Genomic DNA, 23,860 nt, shown 5'->3' on the forward strand with positions numbered 1-23,860 from the left:
TGTGAGGAGAGTCTCAATGAGAACTTCAGGTTTGAAATCACTTCACCTCAGTAGCTCATCATGGTGTGCATATGAATGACAGGATGCTCACAGGGAGCAGGACAAGGGAAACGCTGTGTGTGTGCGTGTACATCCATAACATGGGAGGCTGAATATTAACTATCACTGAGTGTGGTGTACTGGGGAAGAATAAGCTATCGATCAGTGCTAGAAATAAATAAATAAACAGATTTCCCCCTCCACACACTCCACCTGTAGATTTATTAGGGAGAAAATATTGAACTGGGCACTCCTGGCTCCCCTGCAATTGATGCTATTTATTTCCAATTTGTCAAACGTGGCATAGGAGCAGCAATTGGGTTTGGTGATTTATTAGGAATTTTCTAACCAGGGCGCTCTGTCATTGGAGTTAACTTCACTTGTGTCCCGGTAGAGTTTTGTTTTTCTGCAAGCTTGAGCTACGAGCCTAAAAAAGTGTTTTTTTTCTTTATTTTCTGTTTGTTTTGTTGGTTTATTTTTAAAGCCAAAAGGGAAAAGCAAAAGAAACGGAGCCAAAAAGGGAAACGGGGAAAAAGTAGCGGAATTGACATATTTTAAATATGATGACAGGATTGGCTGTTTAAATTGCCTCTGAATTGATTTAAAACATGTTGGTAGGCATCTCTATTTCATTAACTGTCTTCCTCCTTCATTTCAGTCACTAGAGTCATTGCCGCTTATTACCTTACAGGTTTGTGATATCCATCCACATGGTTATTCTAGTTATTGCTATCTGTATACAGAAAATATAAGAGGCAATTTTGGGACAGAAGCAGCTTGGGAGGGATGTGGGGATAGTGAAATGAATAATTTGATTTCTCTATGACACCCTTGATATAAAGCCATCAGGATTACAGTAGTGTTAGTGCTGGGCGTGCATTTTGGTCTGAGCCTGTACGTTTGTGGTATCAAAGCCAGACCTGGTAATGAAGCTTTTCCCCACCTTGGACAACCAGCAATGACCCCAAAGCAATTCTCCTCCTGTGAATTAGGTGGGCCAGCGAACGCAGGGTGTTTTTCAACCCTTCAGGCAGCTGCAGCCTCAGGAGTTCGGTGGGTGTGAAGCGTATTTTCACTTACCTCCCACTCCGAGATGGAGTTGGGAGAGTGGGAGGACCCCATCTGTGTCCTCAGGGACACTGATGGTTATAATCCTCCAGTACACTGCGAATACCAATACAGTAGCAGGTATGGTGTGAAAAGGTGCATGCGATGCACTAGGAGGAGAGCTTTTGGGGCCGTCTTTCCCAAAGCTCGGTAGCCCAGATGGAGACGTTTCCATTGCTGCTTCTCAGACCCCAAAACCCTGGAGTTCCAGATTATTTTCACAGTTTCAAACCCGCTGCAGTTTACAAGCTTTTTTCAGTGTTCTGCAGAGTCATTAGCTTGCTTACAGCACTTAAAAGAGAAATGTGGTGCTTAGGAGACTTAGCTGCTGTTTGCTGTCTTTACCACCAACTAATTGGTTGGATAACGAGCAAATATTTTTCCTCTGTTCCTCAATTTCCCAGCTTTTCTGACTTGCAAGAAGGAAGCAAAAAAGCTGCCCGTGGTTGGCAGATAGCAGAGGGAAGCGTGTTGTGGTGCGGAAGCCGGAGTCACACTCGAGGTGTGATTGCAGCTCCTGCTTCAGCAGTTGCTCACACTGCCCCCTCGTTTTGTGCCTCTTTGCCTTTTGCTTTTGCATCCTGTATAGCTGGTCTTGCTCCTCACACGGACCTTCAAAGCAGAGGCTTGATGGGGAAGGGAAGGAGCAAAGCCTGGGGGAAGCAGCAACGGCTGCTCTTTGGAGATGCTCTGAACAAAGCATCCAGGAGGCTTGATAAGAGTACTCGAATGATCCTTATTATCAGGGTAACTGCAGTGGGAAGAGACAGCTCCTGGCTACCCTTACAAGCATTACCTTGATTTAAAGGCAGTGTTTGTGGCTTTAAACTCTGAATTCCCTGCTTTGGCTTGGTGTAATTCAGACCAGAACAAAGCGTGCTTGGTGTACAGCAGGAGGATGCTATTCACCCAGCTCCCTGTTAAAAAGCAACGTCGCTCCGTGGGCACAATGAAATACACCAGTGGACTTAATAAAGCATGTTGTAAAGGCAGCGGTGTATTGAAAGTGTGGACATCCTGAGCATTGGCAGGAGAATAGAGAGCTGCCCTGACAAGCGAGAGCCGACCTCTTGAAGGAACTCATCCATTGCATGAGGATGTTTATGTTGTAAACAGCAAAGCTGCCTTCAGGGGTGACTGTGAAGAGGAGCTGCAAAGTGCTCCTGCACACTGAAACCTTTCCTATTCCCATTGTGGCTTGGGAATGTGGCTTTTCCTTTGGCTAATGGTCCAGCATCCTATGAGCATCCCATCCTCTTTTGCTGCTGAATGAACCCATGCCAAAGCAAAGCTCAGTCACCCTGGTGGTCTGGGAGTGCTGCTTTGGCTCACTCCCTCCCTCCTGGCCACTCAGATGTGTGTTCAGGCCAGGAGTATAATGATGGCTTGGCAGGAGGTTCAGTCTGAGAGCAGCAGCTTGGTACTATCCTACCTGTCCCTTACATGTGGGTTTGGGGATGGCAGAGGGAGCATGTTCTGTGCTTATCAGCTTTTCCCCACTATCTCAGTATAGTTGCTTGGTATATCTGGGATGCTTCTGTAACTCCTCTTTATATGAAGGCAATACCTGGCTCTTTGAGTTTGCAAGACCAGTCTAAAGCTGTGGGACCACAGAGGTCACTCAGCTTGAAGGGATGGCCATGGTTGCTGCGTGCTGGCATGCAGAAGTCCCTCAGACTTCATTCCTGGCACCTCGTTCCTCTGTGTCAGCCATGGCAGCAGCTGTGAACCCGTCACCCCACCACCTGCAGAAGGGCTGCAGGAGAAGCCCCTCCATTAAATGTGAATGCATCCCATGCAGCATCCATCCTTTAGAAACATTGATGTGATTTTCTGCAGCAGGATAATGGCATTTCTCAACATCTGGTTTCATCACAATTTCCAAGCCTCATTTTTGCACGCTGTTTTCAGTGTTTTCTTGAGCTTACTGGGGGGCAGGATGGGAAGCGATAGGCTCCTGCCCAGGCAAAGTGAGCCCCAAAATGTTATTAATGAAGCCTTGCAGCTGCTCCTGGGACTTGGCAACTGCTTGCAAAAGCTGGGGAATAGGATTCATCTCCTGAAACGTGCCGGTGATAGATATCAAGCAGGAGAGATTAGCAAGAGGTGGTTAATTCATGAGTGGGTTTTGTGCCTTATCTGGGGGATAACTTGGTTTCCAGTGGCAGCAGAATGTGTTATTTTTCCTCTCTCTTTCCTAACCTCCTAAGGATGCTGCAGGCCTGAGCTCGTAAAGCACCAACTGCTGCAGCTCCTCACCTCGTTTACAAGCCAAGCTTGATCAGCCTCGAAAGAAGGACCTGGTGAAGCCTAAAAAGCTGGGATGTGCTCAGGGAGGAGAGGGAAGGGGTGAACCCAGGCAGGTGGTTTTTTGTAGGTGAAAGCAGCAGGGATCTTTATGGCAGATAATCATCCTGCTCCATCTGGGCTCAAATACTTGCAAATTGAGGCAGGACTCGTTTCATGCAGGAGAAATGGCTGCAGTGTTTTCGTTAACTGCCCCTTATCTCAAGGGGAAGGGGCAGGCATTCCTTTGGAGATGCTCCCTGCTCATCCTAAGGCTGGTTTAGCTGCATTACTGTCACCTGTTTTCCTCCATCCGTGGCACTTTCCATCTCCACCTTATTACAGGCTTGGCAGGGAGAAGAGAACAGGAATGAAATCTTTCATTTCCATTTCCAAAGCATTCCCGACGAGCAGGCGACACAGAACTGACGATGCTCTGACAGCTCCATGCCAGGGGCAAACCGGTGCTTCCATTTCCAGCCCTGTCCCCTGCAGGCAGAGCCGAGGAGTTCCTGGGGATCAGCATGGGGGAAGGAAAACAATTTGATCAAGGGGCCCTGGAGTCAGGCACACGGAGAGGCTGCTCTGGTGGGGTTTTTCAGCTCTAATCAGTGTCAAGTTGATTTTATTTTTAGAGAAGTGATGATATTAAAAATAAAAGGAGGGGGAGTGAGGAAAGCACCTCCAGGTTTCTGGGGCTGAGCCCCCATCAGCTCTTTCTTATAAAGCTCAAGGCTTTTTAGAGCTAATCGTATGAGACATCCATTATGTTGCAGGTGCAATATTTTACCTCGGGTAGCCATGCATATCTAATGCATTAGCAGTATTCCTCTGTCGTGTAGCATTTGGGGGGATCATTTTATGTCATGATCAGCGTGGCTGTAGGTGTAAAACATCCCTGGGAAAGCTGATTCACTGCCTCCGGGCTTGTGGGTGGTGCTGATGGTCCATTTGGTTCTCTCGCTGCCAGAGAGGGTGGCAATTGGTGCTGGTTAGAGCGGTCTCAAGGAGCTGTCAGTTGCCAGTGTTATGTATGAGAAAGATGGAAGAAATCCTGCAGTAGGTGGATCTGAGGGTCATCCACCCTCCAGACAGGTCCTGTCCTAACTTCTAATTGCTAGGAACTGCTTTAAGACCTGAAGCCTCAAGTTTTTAATATCCATCCCAAGCTGCTCATCCCTTTTAGCATCAACTGCCCTCACTCACCTCCCTTTGCTCATAAACCTCTGATTTGTTCCCAAACTACCCAAAGTCAAGGAATTATACAATGGTTTGGGTTGGAAGGGAACCCTGTCCCAAAGGACAGGGACACCTTCCGCTAGAGCAGCTTGCTCCATGCCCTGTCCAACCTGGCCAAGGATGGGGCAGCCAGAGCTTCTTGGGGAAACCTGTGCCAGTGTCTGAGCACCCTAGAAGCTGACACACACATACGCACTGATAAAACTGAGCTGGTGTTTTGGGGAGGTGCGTCCCTGTTTTACAGGCAGAGAAGGGAAATTGTCTCCGAACGTGTCCCTCGGGTGCTTGAAATGTTTTTCATCTGTGCACAGAAAGTAAGGAAAGCCTGTGGGTGGCAGATGGTTGCCTGGAGAAGTACTGCTCTCTTCATCTGCTTTCTCTCAGTCCCAGATTCTTCCCTGCTAATGATGGTTATATACGTATATATACACACACACATTTTTTGGGGGGGGTGGGGGGTGTGTGTGTGTGATCTGAATTGCCCTGGCAAAGCTAACATAAAATCAGTGTTGAGGGAAGATGAAAGTTCACTTCTTTCCCTGTCAAAGAACATGAAAACAAGAGGGTTTTCAAACTTCTCTGACTTTTTTTTCCTTTCCTGACAAGCAAAAGGTAGTTGGAAAACAATAAAATAAGGCTTCCAGCCTGGACTCCAGCTGCCAAGAGAATGATTAGCCTTTTTTCAGCCTTGTCTTCAGGCTTTATTTCCATCCCAAAGCCAGGAAGGTGAGATGAAACACTGCTGCTCACTAGTGAGTAGGCAGGGATGCGTTCAACGCGCAGCTGCAGTCAGCAGTGACGAGGTCAAGCCATGCGATGCCGCCCCTTCTCACAGCCTCGTCCCCTCTCATCAGGCAAAACAAGGCATTCCCATAATTTGACTCCGAGTGGGAAAAGGCACCTTTGTCGCAGGGATCGCGCTGTTCTCGCAAAGACAAAGAAGCTGTGCGGTGTAATTGTGACCCTGTGCTGGCAGAAACATGCTGTGGCTTAATGAAGAATCCTAAGCAGGGGGAAAAAAATAGTAGTGCTCTCCTGCAAGCCTGCGGAGGTGAGCTGGTCCTCTTGCTAGGAGAATGGGTAAAAAGAGGCCCTTTTCCTACCTCAGTTACTCAAGGTAATGGTCTACCTGCAATGAGCCACTTTGACTTTGCTATCTCCCATGACCTCTTTGTGTCTGGTGGCATTGGTGGTAACGCAGCCCTAAGGACTTGAGGGTATTGGTTGATGAGAAGTCCACCGTGACCCAGCAGTGTGCTTGAGCTCAGAAACCACCCGTGCTGGGCTGCAGCAGTGTGAGCAGCAGGTCAAGGGAGGGGATTCTCCCCCTCTACTGCTCTTTGGGGAGATTCCCCCTGCCATGGCTTTGTGGTCAACCTGGCCACTTGTAGGGGGCAAGTAGAAGCTCCTAAGTGAAGCCACAGGTGACTTTAGCCTCATCTTAGCAATCAACATCTTATTCATCCCGGCCTCAAGTGTCATGCTCTAGTAAGCAGGCAGTTGTTGTTGCTCATCTAGAAATCCCAATCGAACGCCTTCATTATCACACAGCAGTGTTTCCTTTGTGGATAACAAGTCATACTGCGAGCATTAATGTAGCGTCGTATGGATTTGTGTTGGGGAATTGTTCTAAGCTCTGATTGCAGCTTTTCCTGTGATTAGGGTATTTATTCAGGTGGGAGAGAGGGCGTCTCTGTTGTCTAGTAAGAGCTGAGCTTTCAGTGCATCTCCAAGGGGATTTTATAGGGGAGTACCTTACAAAGTCAAGTTAATAAGTTGCATGAATCTCAGTTTTCCTTTATCCCATCCTGCATCCGCCAGTGTCACACTGGAGTTTATACACCACTCTCACAGGAGAGCATAATTTGGACATTGATTGCTACCTAAAGGGTGTTGTGGTTGGAGCGTTGTCCTCTCTGCAGGGTGTGGACATAGTCCTGCATGCAGCTGCACCATAGGAAGTGGAAAGGCATGAGCTCACTTCTTGTCCACTCAAGAATAAGAGATCATTCTGGTGATGTGAGAAATGGTCTTTCCTTCTTGTATGGAACAAATAGGACGTGAGGTGGGACAAGGGTTGAGAGGGAGTTCATCCTAGCTGAAAACCAGGATGTTTTCATTCCTTGAGGAGATCAGTTGCCATTCCTTAATTGGGATGAATGTGTAAGTGAGGGAAAAGCTGGTGGCACGATCAGTTTTACCAATGAAAAATGATAGGAAGAGGCATCCTCCCACTGCCTGCCTGGCTCCCAGCCTCTGCTGCTGCACACCTCATTATCTCCTTCAGCTGCTTCATCTGGATGGTGTTTCTCCCAAAGGATGGTGCAGAGATAGGAAGTTTCTGCAGTGTTATTACCTACCCACTCCCTGTTCCTTCTTGAATAGCAGTGGGGCATATTTCAAAGACATCATGGTTTGCTAGATCTGGACTGATGGTTGGAAGATGAAGGAGAAGGATGTCCATACTTAGAGTCCTGCTTATTACATGTAGCATTACAGATTTAGGCTTTGCATCAGTGCTTTCTTGGCTCCAAGAGAAGTTTTAGCTGTGACACCAGCAGGAGGAGGGTGGTCAGTCCTGGCAGAGCTGAGCTGTGGGTTAGACAGAAGGCTGGCAGGTAAATAAAATGGGGAAAGCTTAGTGTTAGAGTACAAGCGTGTCCAGGCCAGACGGTAAAGCAGTTAAATCCTGTGGTCTGTGGGCAGCTTGGGCTCTAAAACCTACTCCTCACCTACCTCCTAGTGAGCCTCCTGCAGTGTATCAGAGGCAGTCCCAGACCTGTGAGATATCCTTGTGCATCTTCTTTCTTGCCCCTTGCATCTGATTTTCTCGCTTTCTTCATCATTAGGCGCTTCAGAGGCTCACCATTAGCATTAGCCTCATGGGCTGGGCTTTGTCAAATGCTCCCAGGCTGGCCGAGAGGTGCATGCCAATTGCTGCTGGCTTGTCCAATGAGTCAAGTAATCTCTTCAAAGACTTCTAACAAGTTAATAAGGATTGATCTGCTTTTCATGAGATCTCGGTGGCTGTTCTTAATGAACCTGGGCATTTTCAAGCCTTTCCTTCCCCTTAAAAATTGGCTTCCAAAGACTCTTCTTCCAGTCGATGAGCAGCTGATTTCTTTGTGTATCCCCCGCATGCATTAAGATTTTGACTGAGGAAATACTCCTCCATTCTTGGTGGTGGTCATACGTGGTAGTTTGGAGGGGGTTTAAGTTAAGCTTACGCTTGGTCCTAAATAGAGATAGATTTAATTATGACTGTCACATTGAGTGATGGCTTCAGAAAGCAGGGTCAGGGCTGATTTTTTTGGAAAGATGTATAAGATTTGAGTCTCGGGCTATCTGCAAACAGCTAGATCTTGGTTTGCCTTCCAGAGAGGCTGTGCCTCGAATAGCGCAAATAAAGATTCAAAAGGAGCCCTCTGTGCAGTGAAATCAGTGGCTTTTCACACAAAAAATACACCAACATTGCTGCAGCAACTTCGATAATCCACCCTACTGTCTGTAGCAAGGCTGGGAAAGAGCTGTTGGAGTCATGGGGTCTTTGACAGGTCGCTGGTGGTTGTTGTGTAAACGTCCAACTGCTTGTACGCTCTGCTCCCCATCTTAAGGGACCCAAGTCCTGCTTTGCCATTGCTTCCCCTGTTTGTTAAATCCCTCGTGCCCACGTTACTGTCTGGTCCCTAATGCTTGGTGTCAGTTATAAGTTCCCTTAGGTTTTTATTGACCATGTCTTGTTATCTGCTCACTCCCTAATTCCTATTCTCCTCTCCCTGGGGATCTCATCCCTGACTTCAGCAAATCCTCATCCTCTTCATTTGCGAACCCAGATGCAAAAGTAAATATTGTAAGTGTCGGTGTCAGCCTTTTATCCTCTTCTGCCTCCAATTTCCCCCTGTCACTCTTATCTGTGCTGTATCCACTTATCTCCTGTGTATATATAATGGTCTTTCCCTTTACTGTTTATGTAAAAGCTGGCAGATTCTCCATCATTAACCGTCTTTGCTCCTTTAATTATATACTTGTGTGTTTACCTTCCCGAACCCCTGCCCCTACTTCTAACACATCTTTACTTCTAAGCAGGTGAGTTTCCTTTGTACACTGCTTTGATTAAAGATAAGAACGCAACAAACTCCTGTGATTTGAAAACTCAAAACCTGGGGCTGTTTGAAGCTGAACCTGAATTCTGCGTCGAGCCAACGGTTTTGTCTCTGCTTTGAAAGCTGCCGTGACTCTTGGGGTGCTGCATGCATGAGATGTGGAATATAACGGCACTCTAGTGATGTACTGTGTGAAATTGAGAGGGGATTTTTACCTCTGTGCACCTTGATTTTCCTGTCTGTGAGATGGGGATAGTGTTTCCTTCAAAGAGAAGCGGAAAGTTGTGCTGTGAAGGGTGGCCAGTGGTAGAAGTGGAAGCTGAGCTGCCCTTTCCATTGTGATTTTTTTCATTTATGGGAGTGTTTTGGGAGAGAATCTACCTATAGAATACATATAGTGTAAGCCAGAACACCAACAGCAAGCCCCCAAAATGTGTTGGAGTATCTTGCTCCGTGTGGAGATGCATGCTTGGTGGATGGTCCATGCTTTGTGCATAGGTTCAACCCACCCCAAGCCTTATGATTTGTGGTCTGATCATCGCTGATGTTATAACCTGGGTACCAAAACCTGCAAATACCGCACAATAGCTTTTACTACATAACAGTTTACATCAGGAAGGTGTCTTGTATGGTGTACAGCAACGCTAAACACCGGCGTAGCGTAAGGCCTCCGCTTTGTGGGAGATGCAGCAGTTTGTAATTTGAAGATGAGTTGTGCTGATGTGTTTTTTGAATCCTAATGAATAAACCACACTGGTGTTTGTTGTTTACCTGCTTTCTGATTCTTTAACAAGTGGCTCTAGTGATAATTACTGAAATTCTGTAGTCACAGAAGGAGGGAGGAGAGCGGGGGGGGGGGAACCTGCATCCTTCATAACTATCCAACTGGGCAATTATCTCCATACTGTATGTGCTGCTTTTCTATAAATGTTGAAACTCAGTAATTACCACTCGAGCCAGCCGTGACATTTCGAAAGCAGATACATAACAAATAGGGATGCCATGGAGTCATTAAAATTCAGATATCAAAACAGCTCTCCCTATTCTTCTTTGCACAAATCCGTCTCTTTGTTTCATGAAGAATTGAGTTGCCAATTAAATACCTTTTCTTTTTCTTCTTTCATTTCTTTTTCGTTTTTTCCCCTTTTACAAATGAATTCTAATCTCCGTGAAAGGAACTGCATAGACAGTTGGTGCACTAGGAAAGAGCACGGGTGAGTCTAGTCCTCAGTAAGGAACCCATCACCTTCCCAGATTTGGAAATGGTTAGGTTGTATGGGAAAGTTACAGGGGAAGGAAGTTTTCCCAACTATTCCCCTTTTTTCTTTCTGGCAGCTTTTTTCCATCTTATCCCATATAAGGGAAAATGTCTTTGAGGGTTCCTAGTAACTTTGGGAAATCATTTTTGCCAGTGCTCTGGTTTCATCGCCAATAGGAACAGCTCAATTATTCCCCATATTGCTGTTCCTGCTGCAGTCCCGTAGCAATCTCTGGCACCTGGCAGTTGGTTTTGTCTTTTCTGCCTTCTTTTCTTTAAACAATGTTGTCTTGTTTACGGGTCTGACTGGTGGAAGACAGGATTTGATGCCTTCCAATCAGTCGCTACCGAAACGAAGGGATTGACGGCATGGAATTGATCCTTCCTTTGTAATCCAGTAACAGCGAGACGTGTTTGTTTCTGAATCTGTCAGTGGGTTGTATGTAACCCAGGTGTGATGAGGAACCCGTGCACTGAAAACAAGGAGAACAGAGGTTTCATAAACCTCACAAGCAGAAAAACCTGTAGGGTTTCTACGCCTCCTCTCTTGCCGTATCTGAGTGCTACTTGTCTGTTTTTTCTGTGAATGTCTTTTAGAGACAGCAGGATGAATTTATATAAGAGGGGATGACATACCTGGAGGTAATCCTGCTCCTTAAGCATGCGTAAGCACCACAAGCCTCCATAACGATAATGAAGGGGCCTGGAGAGGTCCATGCTCTTAAAGACCCTCAGCTTTTGTCTTTTATTGTTTCATTCCATGTTGCCTCTGTAGTTTGCCCATGGCAAAGGTCTCCTCACCTCTTGCTCAGCACCCTGACCTCTCTATTTCAGGCAGATTTATTGCATCCTTCTTCTAGAATTTTCCTGAGACTGAAAGATTTCATTTTGTCCTTCACTAAAGGAGGAGCTGCATTAGCCTGTACAATTGTAAGAGACCTCGAGTCCATCCTGTGCTTATCCAGTTCAAGACAGCTTCTTTCACTCCTCCATCAGCTCCTCTCTGGGAGCAAAGGCTTCAGTGAAACCCACTCGAGAGCAGCCTGTCTCGGGCTTTTTCTCGAGCCTGATGCGTATGCGTTAAGGTGAATAGGAATTATATTCACTTCAAGGAGAGATGAGGCCCTTGCGTTGACTACATTATCATTTATACTAACAAAAAGAGCTTAAAATGTTAGCATATTCTTTTGAAAACAGAGCTTTGCATCCTATTAAGAGGAAGGGAACACAACCCGCGGCGCATTAGATTTCCAAATGCCTGTCAAGAACTGCTTATGGCTGTCGCCTGCTTACTGAGCATCCAGCTATCGGAATAAATTGGGAATCGCTACCCGTGTGCTGATCCCCTAACCAAGAGACAGGAGGCACTGTTCAGTTAAAATCCAGGCAACTGCAAATCTAGCATCAGCATTGGATAGAAACTCAGGGGACTGGGGAGGGGGGGGGTGGGAGCTGCAGGGTTTGCTCATGTGCAAGCTATGAGTAGCAAGGCATTTTCCAGCTTGGGTTTGGAGGGTGGGGGAATTTGGGTGAGATTCCCCCAGCCTGTGGCACTGTGTGTTTTGAAAGGTGATTTCAAGCCTGGCTGCAATAGAGAGGAAAACCCACCTTAATTTAACCTCTTTGACTTGGGAGAAGCACTTGAACATCAAGTCTGCATCCTGCTGGTTGTTTTAGGTACAAGGAAGTAAACCAAAAGTCTTTTGTTCCAGGCAGATAAAAGTTTCCAGTCACAGAATCACAGACTGGTTTGTGTTGTGAAGGGACCTTAGAGATCATCTAGTTCCAACTGCCTGCCATGGTTTTAACTTACGGGTGCTCAGCACAGCATCCTCAAAGAGCAGCTTTCCTGAGCTGGAAAACCAGAGACAGCTTTTAAAAGACAACACTTTTATTTCTGTAAAGGCCCCACAGCTAAATGTGTGTATGTGCCTCCCTGCTGCTGGGTATGGCTATAAATTGAGATCTCCAGTGTCTATAAAGCGCTGTGCATTTTCTTTAGCCAACAGAGTCGGTCTTGGATGTTGGGTGAAGCCTTGGGCATGGGCACATGCTTCCAGAGCTCAATTTGGCACAAGCTCCGGGAGATGTGGCCAGAAATTACATCAGGTGGGCATTGCTAACAGGCTGCGTGCATCCTGATTGGCCTCTGTGTTATCTGGGTGCAAGTCCATACATGCTGACACATGCTGCATCTGTCTCCATGAGTGTCAGCAGGTGAAATGAAGATGTCTTGCTGTCCTTTCTCATCAACAGCGGTGCATCCAAGATCCCACTGATAGGCATATCACTGTTCCCTTCCCTGTCCACTTTGATTAATTTGGTGACTCGTTTTTGGAGTCAGTGAATTTGTCTTGCTTGGGCTTTTGCTCTTGATGCAGGAGTTTCTCCTGCTCCTTTTAACCACTGCTCTGCTGCAAAGCCCTGCCCTGCATAGGCTGGTGTGGTGGGACCAGCAGGAGAGGATGTGCTAAGTCCCTGCGCATTACAGAGCACAAAATCCAGCCACGCACCCTCTTTGCAAGGCTCCAGAAACCACTGCTAACAGCAATGCAGTGGCCAGAGAACAGGCACAAAGCGCTGTAGCTTCCAAGCACTTCAAGCCCACCGGTGTCAGTGAAGCTTTGAGGTTACACAAAGTGCTTTCAGCTTTAACACAGCAGAGGGGATAAAAGCTCAGCAACAGTGAAGTCCATTGGAAAGGTTTCTTGTGTGTGCAGTAAGATAATGTATGGTAATGAGGACAGCACCGAGCTGCTGTAAGTTACAAGAACTTATCACTGCTCTCCGCTGTTGCGGTGCATTCCTGGGATTCGGTCTCGCCAAAGCAGCGTGAATAGATTTATTTTGTATTGTTACACTGTCGAGCCACTGCAGAGCAACAACCTCCAAATGATAACTTCTGCAGCGTGCAGAACTTGGGAATTACATGCTTTTAGTCCCCGGCAAACCAACAGGGTGGGTTGACTGATGCTCTGTGGAAAACTTCCTCCCTACTTCCTCACTGCTCGCTGTGTACAGTCAGTGTTAGCCCCCTCTTGACGAACCCCCTGGGGCTGCTATTAAGAATGATATAAGTTTATTTGTAGTGTGGTAGAGCTACCGAGCACATAATCAAGGAGATGAGGGAAACACTTTCTTGCTGAGCTCTAATAAGATTTAGCTGGGCTGGTCTGGACGGAGCTGGGTTTGTAAGAAGGGGAGGTGGCGTGGTAAGACATCTTTTCTATGCCTGAGGGGTTAGTGTCTCTCCTCCGGGGCTCTAGCCCCTGTTGCTGTACCAGCAATGGAAATTGGAATGTGGAGGTGTTGGGGGTGACTTCAGTGTGGAAAACATCCGGCTCTGTCCTCCATAGCCAGGCCACGCGGAGCTGGAAGGTGGATGGCTGTGGGTGGTGTTTGATGGCAACATTGTCCATAGCTGTAGGTGACACCATGAAAATGTGCCCATCCAAGGGGTACCCAGGCAGGAGGCTGCGTAGGTCAGGCTTCACGCAAGTTACATAGGCAGGGAGGTGACTCCTGTAAGAGCAGGAGCTTTTCTGGGATGTGGAATAAAAGGGAAGGGTTGAAAACTGGAGCCATGGCGATGAAACACATACTGAGACTGGGAGGAGAGCCCAGGCTTTTGTATAATTGTTCTCAAGCTATTGTTTAATCCTGAAAAGGTAAAAATAATGGCTGTTCCTCGGCCTTCATGGCTGAGCTGCCTTTTTCTTTTCCTTTCCTTTGGCTTTCCTGAGTCTCTACAGAGGTTTATTTCTTCCTGTGATGGGTGTCGCACATGGAGCTCTGGTCTGTGTGCCTTTTGCTGGCTTAATCCAATTACTGGGCAAGAGCACAGCCTCCCAGAAGCCAGAGTTGCTGTGCTGAGATGGACATTGGCTCGTGAATGCCGAGACCTGGCAGCAGCATTTGGGCTGAAAGGCTTATTAAGGCTTTCTTAATATTCCACCAGAGTTTGGGGCTGTATCAAGAAACTTCTTTGCGAAGGAAATAAACCCATAAGGCAAAAGGAATCCAAGATTGTTTAAACACTTGCTGACCTTGACAGCTGACTTGTAATGGTATTTAAACACTTGGTTTCGCAGGGTGGTGCTTGTACTTACTTATTTAATAAGCTGCCAAGCTTACAAATTGCAAAACTTTTGCAGCTCCTCTTATCTTCTGCAGAACCACTGAGATGGCAAAACATATTCTCTGTCAGAACAATCCAGTCTATATTTGCATGAGGAAATTGGAAAGCAAGTTGTTTTTCTTCATCTGCATGACAATACCCAGAGCGCAATGCAATCCACCGGTTAATTTCTGATAGTTAGCGTGCGAGAAGAATGGGCCCAGCAGTTTGGCTCCGTTTTGTCGCTGATGTCGTCTTTGTCATCGCAATTAAACTTGATGTATAAGTAAAGGCAAAACAGTCTGTGCTACCTGTTAATTCAGTGTCTTGTCAACCTGCTGAGCACAATAGTCGGGGTCCCCCAGTTCAGGTGTCCCACTGGAGATGCTGGAGGAGTTTTGCTGAATTAAGTTTTCAGGCTTGAGCTTCTAATTAGGCAGATCTTGGTGAACCTAGAGAAGCTGTGGCTGCCCCATCCCTGGCAGTGCTCAAGGCCAGGTTGGACACAGGGGCTTGGAGCAAGCTGCTCTAGTGGAAGGTGTCCCTGCCCATGGCAGGGGGTTGGAACTGAGTGAGTTGGATTTTTCCAACCCAAACCATTCCTTTATTCTATGATTCTCTATTTTTGATGAGCCTCAGCCCTGAAGCAGCCCGGAAAGAGGGTTTTATTATTATGCTGCTCCATCTTTCCTCTTCCCACACCATAGGCGTCACCTCCGAAAGTATAACTTTCAATCTGTGACACCCTTAATACTTGAACACAAGGGAAAAACCATGCTCAAGGTAACTACAGTCATTAAGGATGCGTATGCTTATTTTCTCTAGCTTCTCCTCAGCGCCCCATATTTACAAAAGACCAGTACTCAGCCTCTTCCAACCTTGGCCCATGCTTGTAGAGGGCAAGGAAAATGGGTTTTCATTTGCTACAGTTTTCCACAACCATTGTATCTTTCTGGCCTTATTTATTCTTCTCTAAAGCCAGAGGATCACTATCTAATGTTAATATTTCTTTGTGGTGAAGAAGTACTGGGATTACTCATGAAATCTCTGCTCCTGCATATTCTGAAGAGTAAATAGTGGGATTTTCGAAGCCTATTTGGCATCGGCCTAAATCTGCCTTTCAAAACTCCTTCGTGACCAAACCCGTTGTCCAACACGCTTTTTGTTGTCTCGGCAGCTTCATAATGACAATCGCGCTGTCTCACTTGAAACAGATTGCTTCCAGCTCGAGGATTAATCCAGTGACGTACAGCGAAAGTCAGGGAATTCAGTTCCTCTTAAAACACTCCAAAAAAGAGCTTCAGAGTTGTTTGAAGGAAGCAGGACAGATGTCTCGAGTCAGACACTGAAGAATGAATCAGTCACCTGAGATTTCTTTCACAGTCAAAACGGAGAACTGAGCACTTTTAGCAGGCGGGTCTCCTCAAATGTCTGTTTTTAGTAAGATAAGTCATACACTGAGGTTGCCTGTTTCTCTCCATTGACTGAAAACCCCAAACCTAGGCGTATCCTCACAGGGAAGAGCTTCTTACTAATGTCTCAGTCTCCCCTCTGTCAGTTTAAAGCCATTCCCCCTTGTCCTGTCACTACAGGCCCTTCTAAAACCAGCATGTTATAATATTAATATATTGTTAATGTCTGATAAGATTTCCCCTAAAAGAAGGGATTTCCTGTAGGGAAGTGCCATGAGTCTGTGGCCGGTTCCTCCCTCCATCCTGCTGAAGGGATGTTGCTGATGATGCTCCTCACCCTGGCTCTGAAAGGGGAGCTCCCAGAGGAGGGAAGGCAACGGAAAAGTCCTTTGCATATCTGTATGTAGCGAGCACTGTTTGCCATTTAGGATATTTCAGGGGAGACCGGACTTTATAAAGCATTCATGAGCCTGGCCTCCCGGTATGCAGGGCTTTTTTCTCCCCTGGTTATTAGGAAATATTCAAATACTGCAAACAAATGTCAGTCTGTAGAATATTCATGAAGTCTCCTGTTTGAGTCGGTCCCCCAAGTAGCCGCTGGCTGGAATACATCAAGCCAATGCTGATTGCGTGTATTTAGGGTTTAATCAAGATATTCCACTAAATAAGTGTCCAAGTGCTTTTTCTAGCTTTGAGGTGAAGTCCTGGTGCCAGAGGGCTACTAATGGCTGTTGATTTAATATGTGGTTGACCATCTGATTTCAAGGGCAAAATCTACCTCCTCTAACTCTGGCCATCTTCAAATTCCTGTTGAAACACATTATCTGGGCTCCCTTCCCTAGTCAGGAACAGCAATTGTACCCCAAAATACACCAAAATGACAAGGCTTTGTAACATTCTGAAACACCGTGAACACATCATTTCAAACCAACCAGATCCCATCTAGACCAACCACTTCAGTTTGGTGACATTCTTCCATTTCAATATATGCAAACTATGCTAGAAGGATTCCTGCTTTGGAAATCACATTTAATTTCAAGTTGCTGATATAAAAATGCCAGAATAGGATGTGCCACAGCTTTGAAAGTGACTTTGTAAAGGCTTTCTGGGCTGGTCAAGCTGGAAATTGTTTTGCTTACAAATAAGTGCTTCAGACAAAATACTGCTATACTGTGGGAAAGCGTTTATACTAAAGGAGAAAAGGACAAGTTTAGTGCTTGGTCAACCCCCATTTTTCTTCCTGCTTCTGGGTTTGGATAATATAAAGCTGAAAGGTTAGGAAAAGGGACAACTTGATCCAAGGGGAGCGACTTAAAGAGGTAAATGTTTTGGTCTGGCCATCAGAGATGTGATAAACCCCAGTAGCTCAAAGATGAAGCTTCTTAACAAATTCAGGCTAGAAAACAAGCAATACCTTTAACAAGGAGGCTAATTAACACTTGGTGTAGCATGCCAGGGGTTATGGTAGCATGATTAGCGAGGTTTCAGTGGAAACCAGATGTTCGGGGAGCATCCAGATGTTGGAGTTCAGGTGGGCATCAACAAGGGGAAGCTCCTATGTGCTGCTGAGCCCAGAGGTCGAAACAGCTCATCACAGTGGTCCTGCCAACCTCGGAAACCTGTGGATCCGGTCTCAGATAGTTTGTGCTATGCACATTTATAGTAGGAGAGCTTTGCAGTATGTTTCTGCAGCAGCCCCTTGCTTTTTAGTACCCGTCTTCAACATGCAAGCCGCAGGGAGAAATAATTACATTTAATAGAGACGGTGGGTTCCCAATGAAGATGTACAATGCCTGTACACAGTGAGCTCCTAATGAACAGGAATGTCGGGCCACAGTAATAGATGAGGAGGATTATATTCTCTGAGGTGTATTGTATTATTACCCTGCCTTTTTGTTAGGTTGTCTGGAGATGCCGTGCTATAGCTGGAGGCAGGTGTTGGACAGGAAAGACCAATAAGTAGATCAGAAAGAAGGGAATCCCACAATGCTTCTAAGAGCTGCTAATTAAAGGCTTTAACTGAGGTTTGTTTGCCGAGCATCCAGAAGAGGGACTTGGAATGGTAGGGAGGGGAAGATGTCTTTGTTTGGCCACCACAATCCCTGAGGGCAAGCTCTCCTGGGGCTGATGTGAGACCTTGGGGTGGTGGGAGTGCAGAGCAGCTTTCCCTTATTATATAACCCACCTCCCCTTCTCATTGTTGTGGTGTCCCTGTGGCATGGGAGCTCTCTGTAGCCTACAGTGGGACTGGAGAAGCGCTGTGCTTCTGGCAAGGCAGCTCTTCCCAGTCCCCATGTTTCCTCGTCCTGTCCCACCATACCGAAGTACTTCATGCAATCTCACAGCCCTCTCTTCTTGTTTATCACAAGATGCTTTGCAAGCTGCTGTTCTTCAGCCAATTCACCTACTCAGAATAAAATGCCAGAGACCTTAAACCTTGCTCCTAATTTTTCACTCCCTGTTCCAACTGCTGCATAGGGATATTTGAAGAAGTCATTGCCCCCTGTGGTTATTATCACTCAATCTTTTTTCCTCTTAAAAAAAGCTAGGCTTGAAAGCTACCAGCTGAAAACAGCCACGTCCTGTGCTGCTGGGGTCTCCCAACAGTATTTTTTAAGATCATAGCTCATAACCACAGGGAGAGGTCTCTGTGGAGGGAGTGAGAAGTAACTTTCTGTTTATAGCCATTTACCTTCAGCTGTAATGTATTTAAGAAGGAAAATTGCCACTTACACTCGCAAAGCAAATTGGCTTGTGCTCAGTAATAGCTTTCTAGCGTCTGTCTAGGAAAGGTCATCGTGGAGACTCCTGCACTCTGCAGAGCTTAGTCTCAATGGCCAGGAGGAAAAATGCGCTGCCCCAAGCTGTGATTTCTTCTCTATGTGAAGACCTCAGCACCACTGTGCTTGGGTTTGCCAGGTTTCTCCATCATTGCTGCATCCCGGCTGGGGTGCACATTTGTTCTTGGTATCTTCTTTGTAGAGGAGGAGCCCCCCAGTATGAAAACCCCTGATTTGTGTCAGGCAGAAGGCTGAGTTCCTCCCTTCATCATCCCCCGCTTTGCCCATGCATCAGTCCTGCTGCAAAAAGGGCCCCTGTTCCATTTTAACGTTATTAGCTATTGCCTTGGCAACAAATACAGATGTTACGTTTGCAATAGCACCTTTTCACAGGTCCCACAGGAGGCTTTACCCCTGAGTGCATTTAGTTGGTAGCGAAACCAAAGCAAACACAAAACAAGCAGTCTGGAAAAGAGGCAGTGGCCTTTTTTGCTCCAGTCAGGCTCCCAAGTACGAATTATCAGGTCGGGTAATGTAGCTGGCTGTCATCCTCTGTGTAAATCTCACCCACTTACCTGTCCTCGCAACTGTAAAACAAGCAGCATCACTAGCTAGTAAAAGCCACTGTTGTGGCAAAGCTGGCACAGCAATTATTGTAATAACTTAATCAAATAGCAGCAGCAGCAATAATAGAACTATGGGTTTGTTTGTAAGCATTCTCACCTTTATTGCAGCAGCAGTTTTGGGGAGCAGCAGGAGGCAGGAGAACAGGTTTTGTTTTCAGCGCATGAAGTAAAACCAGCTCAGATAAAGGCGGTTTGGACTGTGGTTATCCAGCCTCTCAGTGCAAGCCGGAGTCCAGTGCAAGGGATGTTGAACACCTAGGAAAAGAAGCTGAAACACCCCTAAGAACCCTAAGGAGAGAACAAGATGCTCAAAAGGCAGCTCTGGCAGCTATAATCTTGAGAATGGGAACCAAATCACACCAGCAGCTTTGATTTAACAGGAGTGCTTTGTGTTACCATGTTAATTGGACAGGAGAAATTTGCTTCTAGTGAGCCAGCAATTCATCTCTGCCTTGGGAGAGAGCAGTCTGCTCATGTTTCTCCCTTGTCTTAATGCTGCTCTGCCTCTTTCAGTCCCTTGCTGAGTTTTCCACTTGTTCTGTGCCATCTGCTTAAAGCTGGTGAAACAAAAACCAGCATTACTTTTTATTTCCATAGTTTCCCTTACAGTGATGTCCGGATTTCATCTGTCCATCTCAGCCCAGTGTATGCAAACTGTGGGTTGACACCCCCCTTGAGATGCTTTCTTCCATCATTCCATCATTCGCAGCGCAATAGAATAATCTCCCATGCCCTTTGGAGCCCTTTGCATCGTTAAAGTACAAAAGCATGTAGTAAAAGGATAAGGGGGATAGGGTTTAAACTGAGGAGAGACTGAGATGAGCTCTTAGGCAGAAGCTCTTCCCTGTGAGGGTGCTGAGGCGCTGGTGCAGGGTGCCCAGAGGAGCTGTGGCTGCCCCATCCCTAGCACTGTTCAATTCCAGGTTGGATGAAAGGAAAGAAGAAATAAACTGTATTGCAATTGCCTTTTGTCTGTTTTGAGATTCTAGGCTCAGCAGGCACAGAGGGCAAGCTTCTCATAGGAGGCATGTTCCTGGTACTCCACTGCAGCTGAATCTTAATTGAGGTGATGTTTGTTCCCTGTGGCAGATGTTCCTTATCTGGATTATATTTGTCAAACAAGCATCCTAATGAAATGTTCCCATTTGTTTCAGTTAAACTTTGGGGTTTGCTGTCTTGTGGCCTGTGTTTTTGTGGTGAGAAGAGCACTCACTGCCTTCCCCTTTCCGACGGGCTGCAGGAATAAGAAACACGTGCCCAGATGGGAACAGTGGTGTATTTCTTTTTCTCTAGCTGCAGAAAGGGGTCATTTTCCTTCACCCAGCCTCTTCTTACATCTATCTGTGGTGTTATTGTTGAGTTTTTTCTCTTTTTCTCCCCTTAACAGCGAGACTCATCATCACTTGTCAGGTTTGGTTGAGATTCACCAAGAAATTCAAAAGTACTTAGGAGACACTGATTGATGGGCCAACAAGGCTGTCAAAACAGCTTAAGAAAATGAGGCTAAAACTAAAGATAATAATTAGTGAAATCAATAAGAAAGAAAGAGGCTGGAAGGCTTTCCAGCTGCCAGACCTCGTGGGGATCAGAAAGGCAATCTGCACCTGGAGTAAAGGCATGGAAAATGAGCTGGGAGGTCTTCTGCCGAAAACTTGGAGACAGGCAGAGTCTGACACTTTTTTCATCATATGCCAAATACTTTGGGGAGAAACAGAAAGCAGAATATTCCCCTAGAAAATGCTTTGATTGATGCAGCTTGAGAGCTGTTACTCAAGTGTACCGTACCTTGGTTTTCCTCTGTAAAGGGGTATTGGCTGCTGGGTTGTCTCCTCTGTCAGTACAGTAAATGTTACAGGAGCCCCAAGTCACCCAGGGAATTGCAGAGTGATGTGTGAGAGTGACAGGTATGTTCCTGAGGATGGTTAGAAGGAAAGGTGGGTTTATGTCAGGTTTTTTTCCTGACAACTGATTATGTTCTGATCAAGGGATGAAGGAATGTGGGGTAGCCAAAGGCAATACAGGTTGTTAACATCCCTGCAAGCTGATGGATCCGAGGTTTGTAGAGACCTGGGGAGCCTGCAGCAGGTCTGAGCAACGCCTCTGTCAGCGAATTGCTCAGCATCTCCTTCTCCATGAGGATGGATAGCAGAATAGCTCCATGAGGCTGCATCTGTCTTGTAGATCTTTGAAGTTAAAAGACACCCAGCATATGGTGCATGGCCCAGGGGGTGAGAAGTAAAGACTGTTGTAAGCAAAGAAAGATGTGAGCTGTCAGAGGTGTAGCAGTAAGGCTGGACAAGCTGGGAACAGCACAAGAAGGTACCATATCCAAGAGAACCCTGGTTTGGGATGCACAGGCTATTTTGGCATTGCTTTGCCCCTGCAACACTACTTAACCATTTTGGTTTCTGTGAGCACTGGATGCAAACACCAAATCCTTGGTGATGTTTTGCATGAGCTCCTTTCCCCCCATGGTGCTGTTGGTGGTGGGCACATTGAAGTAGGTCATGAGAGCGATGGAGTGCCTTTACACTTGACACCCGTGTTTATAAATATGTATCTGCATGCAGAGGAATTGTCTCAAGCTGGTCAAAACACAATTATTTCATTTTCCTCCCCATTCAGGATTGTTGTTGTTTAGGAATAAATTGCTGCTGCCGCTGCTGATTTACAAGGGCAGGGACGACGGCATGAAATGGGCTCAGTGAAGTGATTTTGAATTTCCACTACAATTACTCTTCTCTTCAACCATATGATTCCCTTTTTCTCGCATGCAGCAGCCAGGTCCTGGGTTTGTTTTGCTGGCTGCTGTGCACTGCTGCCCTGGGAGGTTTTCCTGCCCTTATCCTGCAGCAAGCCCTGGGGCCAAGCATGTGGAAACAAACCCAAGCGCTAAACTGCACTTCATTAAAGAAACCTGGCAGAGAAGGTGCGTCCCAAAATTCCACTGCATTGGCCTCAAGGGATGTTGATGTTCTGGCTTCACTGGTGAAGTCATAGAATCACTGGTTTGGATTAGAAGGGACCTTAAAGGTTATCTAGTTCCGCACCCCTGCCACGGGCAGGGGCACCTTCCACTAGAGCAGCTTGCTCCAACCCCCAACCTGGTCTATAATTAAGAGTGAAAGGGTAATTTACGTGAGCAGAGAAATAATTTGGATGAATTCAACTTTCTCTGCTCTTTCTTGGCTTAGTCTGGTGCTGGAAAAGAAGCGTGCAAACATATCTTTAGGCTGTGTGTGCCCCTTTGCATCACTTTACCCCCGCTTGTTTTCCCTTCTCCTTTATGAATGTCTGTAGGAGCTTTGTAGCCCAAAGCCACCCTCCTGAGTCTTCTAGAACACTGGGGTTTTGGGATGGCTTTACTAATTCAGGGCTGTTTTCCCCATTTTGTCTTGGTTTACGAGTAACTTTAGGGACACCAAAGTTATTAACGAAGACCTGAGCTATGCTGATGCAAAACCACGCCAGCTACGCTGAGCTCTAAATACCGTAATAAATGTGAACATCTTTGGTAATTTGATTTACTATTGGCAGTATGAATAGGAAAATAATAAACCAATATCATGATTCTGCAAGAAAAATGAGGGGCTTTATTATTATTCAGACTTAGAAGCTTGTTTACAAGGCAGGAATGAGGTCAGACTCTTAAACAGAGCCGCTGATGCTAGATCCTCAACTTTGTGCGTATCAGGAGATGTAATCCCCTTTCCTCAAGTTCATTTGTGTAGGGAATTAGGCTCCCCAGTTTCATTATCACTAATAGACCTTGCCTGGTTCTAAGTGGTGCGGTGTATTCAAGAGCAGAATTGATAACTGATAGTGGTTTTTCCACTCCCAGCAAATGGATGATGGTGTTTGGAAGTAGGATTTGTAGGGTTAGGTCAGCAGGGTAGAAGCTCCAGGCTAAGAGATGGGGTTTGGTGGGGCTGGAATGGAAAAGAGAGGTATCCAGAATGCTGTAGTGCTTGAAGTGATTGTGCTGAGAGGGAAACTGAGGCACAGACAGTTGATGCAGCCGGGGTAGGGCTGTCAGCAGGACCTTGGGCCCCATCCAGGGATGGTCCATCAGGAAGCACAGCCTGGCACAGGGGCTAGTGGGACAGTGCTTTTGACACTGGCATCCCTGACATCCCCTTCTCCTTCCCTACTAGTTATCCCTGCTGCTTTCCCAAGATCTTCCTGTTTTTCCAGGGATAAATGAGCCCATCACCTACCCTCTGTAGTGTGTGGTGCATCCTGCAACTACCTCTAAAAGGCTCTATCCATCTTTTTATCGTTTATTCCACTTCTCTGCCCCGCGCAGCAACATTTAACAGAGGCAGGGCTAAGCAACACTTATTTTCCTCTTTATCTTGTACGAGCCCAGCTGTACTCCAGACCAATTGGATTTTCCATTACTGTGGCAGGTTACAAGCCTCTGCTTCCTTTTCCTGTAATTTCAATGTTTGCCTTTTAATGTTTCTGATGAGATTGAAAGCTTCGGATAAGAGGTGGAAGCTTTTGCTCAGCGTGCTACGGAGGAGCTACCTGAATTTGAATAAGGTGTGAGAAGGGTTGAGAGATGCTGGCACTGGTGTCTGCTCCAGGGCTGTGCAGATGAAGGAGGTGATGGAGCTGAGCGTGGAAGGCTGTAGCCATGAAGCAGCACCTACGAGAAAGCAATTCTTTAAATCTTAGCACCTTTATAATGACAGCTTCTGCTACCATCAACAGCTCCTGTGGGTTTTGGTGAAGTAATTCTTTTAGGATTTTCATATATAGATAGATTTTTGTAGCTACAGATTTTTTTTTTATATATATATGATATCACACACATATATATAGTATGTTAACACATAACGTACATATATATATGTGTGTGTGTTATCAGCTGGTATTACAAAGAGTGTA

The 23,860-nt window shown here is 46.2% G+C and overlaps 2 protein-coding genes across 7 annotated transcripts in view; both read left to right on the forward strand.

The window, feature by feature from the left end:
* The window catches only part of ETS1 (ETS proto-oncogene 1, transcription factor), a 514,297-nt gene that overhangs the window by 329,351 nt on the left and 161,086 nt on the right, over window positions 1–23,860 (forward strand). The window contains exon 11 of one of the 4 annotated variants that reach the window (XM_061476136.1): window positions 14,611–14,654. The exons of the other annotated variants lie outside the window; for them this stretch is intronic. The gene's annotated coding sequence lies outside the window, so the exon portion shown is untranslated. Of the gene's footprint in view, window positions 1–14,610; window positions 14,655–23,860 lie in introns of those variants that run through there. 4 annotated transcript variants of the gene reach the window in all.
* Window positions 1–23,860, forward strand: part of KIRREL3 (kirre like nephrin family adhesion molecule 3) — a 270,297-nt gene that overhangs the window by 72,216 nt on the left and 174,221 nt on the right. The window lies entirely within an intron of this gene.

This window comes from Pezoporus flaviventris, unplaced genomic scaffold, assembly GCF_033815535.1.
Source record: "Pezoporus flaviventris isolate CSIRO_AGI_PZ_B2104156 unplaced genomic scaffold, CSIRO_AGI_Pfla_v1 ptg000093l, whole genome shotgun sequence".
Classification (NCBI taxonomy): domain Eukaryota; kingdom Metazoa; phylum Chordata; class Aves; order Psittaciformes; family Psittacidae; genus Pezoporus; species Pezoporus flaviventris.